General features: G+C 32.7%; 1 pseudogene; it reads left to right on the forward strand.

Annotated features, from left to right (window-relative positions):
- The first annotated feature begins 4616 nt into the window (after nucleotides 1-4616).
- On the forward strand, nucleotides 4617-4808 carry LOC126767321 (small nucleolar RNA U3; annotated as a pseudogene).
- The last annotated feature ends 2556 nt before the right edge of the window (nucleotides 4809-7364 follow it).

Below are 7364 nucleotides of genomic sequence, written 5' to 3' on the forward strand. Positions count from 1 at the left end.
TGGTGACATATTCATATGTGTACGCATATGTATGTTTGTATGCTTGTGCATTATTTGTTTGGCAATGTATGCAAATATATGTACATAGAAGTATATATGAATGTATGAACATGCAAGCCAATGCGCGCATGTAATAAGTATATTGATAAGTGATGAAATATGATTTCAATTTCTGAACGCGCACCGATAACTGCTGGGCCTTCAACGTGTTGATGGATTACAAAGAGATGATTACGCTGCATATTCTCTTTCGCAACGAAGAGACAGAACTACTTTTCTAGTCAAAGTTCCTTCATTTAGACTTTGCCTTATTCTTCATTTTATGTGCATAATAAATTTATAAAATGTGAATTTAAGTTTTCTAGTTTTCTTTCATACAAAATCATATGCATTTCTTGGAACATCACTAAGAAGTATAACTTCATCCGTGCGTAGGGACTCCACGCACCTTTTTTTTATTTTCAAAAAAAAAAACCCTGCTTTTTCCTTTTGCTCTAATAAAAACATACGGTGATACCTTCGTCAGAAAAGGAAGAAGGAGTAGTTTTCTTATTCAAGGTGATGATATTTGTAAATCAGTGAACATGGTATTTCGAGCCCTAGTGAAAAGCACTATGGGAAACTAACCAAAAATACACAATTAAAAATGGTTATTACAAAGTGAACAAAAAATAAAGAATAAGGTGATTAAAGAGTGGGAGCCGAAATGAAAGCGAAGTAACACACATATTTTCATATTAAAAGTGCAAAAAAAAAAACACGGAATTAAGTTATTAAATAGTGAAAATCTCAAATAAAAGTTAAGTGACACGTACATATACATTTTAAAAGAAAAAAAAAAGAAGAAAAAAAATTATAGCAATAAAAATAAGGTTGTTATAGAGTGAAAAACTGAAATAAAAGTTAAGTGACACGTACATATACATTTTAAAAGGAAAATAAATTCAAAACCCATGCCTCTGGAGGAAATCTAAGTGAGTGGTATCGTTTCCATATATAACTATATACTATATATATATACTATATATACTATATATATATAAAACAAAAAACAAAAAACAAAAAAAAACAGAGAAGAGAAGAAAAACGAACATACATACATACATACATTATTATGTTTACATTGCTTAAGCACATACATACTTACACGCATAAACTTGCACAAAGTTTCTTTTGAAATATGTTTTTTCCAACTATGTACATATTTTTATGAATGAATATTCAACAATATATTTTAACTACATATGTATAACTTCATATATATACATATAAACAAGTATAATTACATAATGCTTATATGAATATGCATTACAATAATTATGCTAAAATTATAACGAAGTGAAGTACATAAGAAAACAAAATAAAAAAAATTTTCATACTTACATATATGTGACCTGGTCTACGGAAAGGGGGCTTAGGTGTCAAAAAAAGGAGAACAATTAATGAGATAACGAGAAACTGACGATTATTTTTAACAGCTTTTCCCAGAAAACTAGTTTTCGCACGTTAGCTCCCTTTTCGTAGACCAGGTCACATATACCCCAGTGGAACTTGGAAAAAGTACTTCGATATTTAATTAGTTTTGAAAGTACTTATTGGCTATGGAAGATGAAAGTGATTACTTCGTAAATTGATGGTATGCCAATGAATAAAAGGTTTATAAATTTAATTCAACCTCGCTACTAAGCCGCTTACGATTTCAGCAAATTGTATGCTTGTATAAATTTCTGTTGTTGTATTCTAGCAGATCATGTTGAATTTTATTTAAATTTCACTTGAAAAATAAAACTCATTACCAACCACAATACGATTTCAGCAAATTGTATGCTTGTACAAATTTCAGTTGTTGTATTTGATATGTTGAATTTTTTTTCAAGAAGTAACGGCATTTTTTGGTAAACGTTCTCGTCCATGAAGTTATTTGTCACTTTAAAGAAGAATTTTGTTTGTGGGAGTTGCAAATTAATTAAGCAATAAATATAAAGTTTATAGAAAAGTGGAGATACATATATATACATATATAGTTATCAAGGTAAGTACTAACATCAAATTTTATTAACCTTCCTATACCCGCGCACATGTCTGTGAGACCGACGAAACAGTTTTTCGTACATATTTTTTTTTCCAAGAACTTTGACAGCTCGGGCGTTCTGCTAGCTGCATGATTTGGGGCTCGCTTTAGGTTAGTACGTGGCACACAGTCGTGCGAACAGGACGTGTAGGTCTACTACGGTCTGATTGGTCTATGACACCGATGCGGGTATACGATCAACTTTTTACGTAAGTCATATTTTTTTTTATTATGAGTAATAATGTGTTATTTATTTGATTTTATGTATTTGTTTGAATTGCATTTTATTTGTTCACAACTACTGTAACGATTTATGATATTTTTAGTTTATAAATAATTAAAAAATGAATGATGAACGAATTCGATTGTTGTTGGGAGAGGAAAGTTCAGACTCCAATTACGACGATGAATTTGATAGCGAAGTTGAAGATGGTAGTCCACCCCAAGAAGAAACACGTGATTTTGAGGATGAAATTCAGTCTTCTGACAGAGAGGATGATTCTCAATCAGAGTCAGAAAATAATGAAATTAACAGAGATTGTTACATCGGAAAAGACGGGCGTACACGGTGGAATAAAACTCCTGGATCAAGTCAGGTTAGGCGCCGTATGAGGAATCTCGTGACACAACTTCCAGGTCTTAAGGGTGAAGCTAGAAACACGAAAGAGCCGCTAGAAATATGGAGGTTATTTTTCTCGGAAAGTGTTTGTATTCGGATTGTTCGGTGCACAAATAAAGAAATAACCCGCCTAAAAGATAAGTTTTCACGAGAAAGGGACTGCGTAGAGACCGATCCAATAGAAATTGAAGCGTTTTTGGGTCTCTTACTCTTTGCAGGAGTCAGAAGAAATAATCGAATAAATGGCAAAGATTTGTTCAAAACTGACGGGTCTTCCCCGGAAATATTTCGACTAGCTATGAGCTGGAACAGATTCTATTTATTACTACGGTGCCTCCGGTTTGATTATAAGGATACTCGTGTAGAACGCGCAGCAGTGGATAAACTTGCTCCCATCAGAGAGCTGTATGAAGAAGTCATAGAATCTTTCAAAAAATATTACAGCTTGTCACAGTTTGTAACAATCGACGAAAAGTTAGAAGCTTTTAGAGGTCGCTGCGTTTTTAGGCAATAACGTTTGCGAGAACTTGCTCTATTCGGAAATATCTTGATATTATATATACAATTACAATTACAATTGCTGGAGCATGATATTCACTGGAATGAAGTTCGCTCACTTTTCGCGATGATCAGCGTCAAATTAGCGTCAATTATGGAATACGAACAAAAATGACATTGCCGAAGACATTTTACATCGTATTCGCTAAGAATTGGAAATGGGTAAATTCCGGTTGATACTTCCGGTGGTTTGATATCAATTCCATCTTCCCTTTACCAATTCACCAAAGATGAACTCATCACGAATATTCGGACATTGGACAAATTATCGTAACTACAATTCCTTAAGTGCACGCGCAATGTTAGCTGCCAAAAATACCGATGTTGTTGACTTAAAATGGAAGATTCAAAGTCAAATTCCGGGAGACTTGCGGTCATACAAATTGATCGATCGTGAAATTTCCAAATTCTTTGAATAGGCTTGGTATGCCACCGCATCATTTGCGTCTCGAAGTTGGATCTGTCGTTATTATGTGCCACAATCTTCAGGCGCCGAAACTGTGTAATGGAACCTGACTGATTGTGACGCAGCTATCGAATACAAAGGGGCGGAATGCTTGATTCTATGAATTCCTCTGAGTTCTAACGATTTGCCATTTCAGTTCAAACGTATTCAGTTTCCAGTGAAAATTGCATTTGAGACACAAGGATAGTCGCATAGTGTATGGTATACATTTGAAAATGATATGTTTTTCACTCAGGCAGATATACGTGGCCTGCTCACGAGTTGGAAAACCATCTTTTCTATAGTACACCGGAACAGAAACCAAAAAATGTTGTTTATCAAGCTGAGATACATTGAAAAAAAGTGAAATGATAAATTCAACTTTTTCATTTCTAAACACATAATTTCACGCAGGACAACGACTGCAGGGTCAGCTAGTCTTTTATATATTAAAAATGAGTTATTATAAAAAAATAAGACCAAATTAGCATTAAATAATTTGAAAAATAAGAAATCAAAAATAAAAGAGTTCTACATACATATTTCCATCCTATGGAATATCAGAGAAATCATTTTATAAATACATACATATATTTCTGTCTCTTCATATTCTCGGTTAGAATATGTGAGAGAATTGAAAAAAATGTTAAAATTGCGAGGCGAATTCCGACCTACAATGTTAACAAATGCGGTGAATTCTCTAATTTGAATCTATCAAATGTTCGCAGTCGAACCTGCATCTTCTCTATACTTTTAAGTTCTCTGGTCAGTCTTCATTTACTTTCTTTGTAAATCGACCCGCGATGACGTGGTGATTATTCACATGTGTGCGTATATATACTCGTACATAGTTATACTCCTTTTTCTTTCCTTTGTCTTTCATATCTGCGAATTCTCAACTATTTTATGTGACCTTTTGTTGAAATACCCTGCGTTGGTCCTTGAAAAATTCATTTACATTTTTTGGAAATCGACCCGCGATGACGAAGTATTTTCGTTTTATCTGACAGCGTAAGGTTAAGAAGTTCATTTCTAATTTTGTCTTGTGGCATATTAGTAATGATGTTTTTTCGAAAATCTTTCGCTTACAACGGATAAAACGACTTCTGAGTGGTGATTTTAATGAATAAATTCCTTTCGGTTGAAATGCTCTGCGTTGGCCGTTGAAAAGTTAAGACTATACTTCTCAGGATCATTCATTCCTTTCATTTCTTCAAAGAAATTAATGACCTTTAGAAATATGCATATTTCCATTATTTCGTTGTCATTTCCATATTCGTAGCAATAGAATTTCTATGGCATAAGTAAAGTAATGGCCGCCGATTGTCACCCCTTGCCGCTGTTGCAGCTTCGCCTACAAACATGCGTAAATATGTATGTATGTATACGTATGATCGTGAATACATATCGACGCAGATTTTTGCGAGAAGCACCAGAAAGTTGTGCAATTTATGATTTTAGCTTTTGCCATCGTCGCGAAAAGACGACTTGTTGGCAAAGGCATGCTCGGGGAGATGTTACGGCCTCTGTTTTTATGAATGAAGCGAGATCGCTTGTGGAATTTGCGCCTGCGTTCATGAATGAAATCGTTTTTGTTGTAAAATTTACTACACTTGTTCTTCGCTAATTTGGCTGCCATATTGACTTGTGAAGATCAATTTTTTGTTGGTGACATATTCATATGTGTACGCATATGTATGTTTGTATGCTTGTGCATTATTTGTTTGGCAATGTATGCAAATATATGTACATAGAAGTATATATGAATGTATGAACATGCAAGCCAATGCGCGCACATGTAATAAGTATATATTGATAAGTGATGAAAATATGATTTCAATTTCTGAACGCGCACCGATAACTGCTGGGCCTTCAACGCGTGTTGATGGATTACAAAAGAGAGATGATTACGCTGCATATTCTCTTTCGCAACGAAGAGACAGAACTACTTTTCTAGTCAAAGTTCCTTCATTTAGACTTTGCCTTATTCTTCATTTTATGTGCATAATAAATTTATAAAATGTGAATTTAAGTTTTCTAGTTTTCTTTCATACAAAATCATATGCATTTCTTGGAACATCACTAAGAAGTATAACTTCATCCGTGCGTAGGGACTCCACGCACCTTTTTTTTATTTTCAAAAAAAAAAACCCTGCTTTTTCCTTTTGCTCTAATAAAAACATACGGTGATACCTTCGTCAGAAAAGGAAGAAGGAGTAGTTTTCTTATTCAAGGTGATGATATTTGTAAATCAGTGAACATGGTATTTCGAGCCCTAGTGAAAAGCACTATGGGAAACTAACCAAAAATACACAATTAAAAATGGTTATTACAAAGTGAACAAAAAATAAAGAATAAGGTGATTAAAGAGTGGGAGCCGAAATGAAAGCGAAGTAACACACATACTTTCATATTAAAAGTGCAAAAAAAAAACACGGAATTAAGTTATTAAAGAGTGAAAATCTCAAATAAAAGTTAAGTGACACGTACATATACATTTTAAAAAGAAAAAAAAAGAAGAAAAAAATTATAGCAATAAAAATAAGGTTGTTATAGAGTGAAAAACTGAAATAAAAGTTAAGTGACACGTACATATACATTTTAAAAGGAAAATAAATTCAAAACCCATGCCTCTGGAGGAAATCTAAGTGAGTGGTATCGTTTCCATATATAACTATATACTATATATATATACTATATATACTATATATATATAAAACAAAAAACAAAAAACAAAAAAAAAAACAGAGAAGAGAAGAAAAACGAACATACATACATACATACATTATTATGTTTACATTGCTTAAGCACATACATACTTACACGCATAAACTTGCACAAAGTTTCTTTTGAAATATGTTTTTTCCAACTATGTACATATTTTTATGAATGAATATTCAACAATATATTTTAACTACATATGTATAACTTCATATATATACATATAAACAAGTATAATTACATAATGCTTATATGAATATGCATTACAATAATTATGCTAAAATTATAACGAAGTGAAGTACATAAGAAAACAAAATAAAAAAATTTTCATACTTACATATATGTGACCTGGTCTACGGAAAGGGGCTTAGGTGTCAAAAAAAAGGAGAACAATTAATGAGATAACGAGAAACTGACGATTATTTTTAACAGCTTTTCCCAGAAAACTAGTTTTCGCACGTTAGCTCCTTTTTCGTAGACCAGGTCACATATACCCCAGTGGAGCTTGGAAAAAGTACTTGGATATTTAATTAGTTTTGAAAGGACTTATTGGCTATGGAAGATGAAAGTGATTACTTCGTAAATTGATGGTATGCCAATGAATAAAAGGTTTATAAATTTAATTCAACCTCGCTACTAAGCCGCTTACGATTTCAGCAAATTGTATGCTTGTATAAATTTCTGTTGTTGTATTCTAGCAGATCATGTTGAATTTTATTTAAATTTCACTTTAAAAATAAAACTCATTACCAACCACAATACGATTTCAGCAAATTGTATGCTTGTACAAATTTCAGTTGTTGTATTTGATATGTTGAATTTTTTTTCAAGAAGTAACGGCATTTTTTGGTAAACGTTCTCGTCCATGAAGTTATTTGTCACTTTAAAGAAGAATTTTGTTTGTGGGTGTTGCAAATTAATTAAGCAATAAATATAAAGTTTATAGAAAA

Source organism: Bactrocera neohumeralis, unplaced genomic scaffold (assembly GCF_024586455.1).
Source record: "Bactrocera neohumeralis isolate Rockhampton unplaced genomic scaffold, APGP_CSIRO_Bneo_wtdbg2-racon-allhic-juicebox.fasta_v2 ctg5412, whole genome shotgun sequence".
Classification (NCBI taxonomy): domain Eukaryota; kingdom Metazoa; phylum Arthropoda; class Insecta; order Diptera; family Tephritidae; genus Bactrocera; species Bactrocera neohumeralis.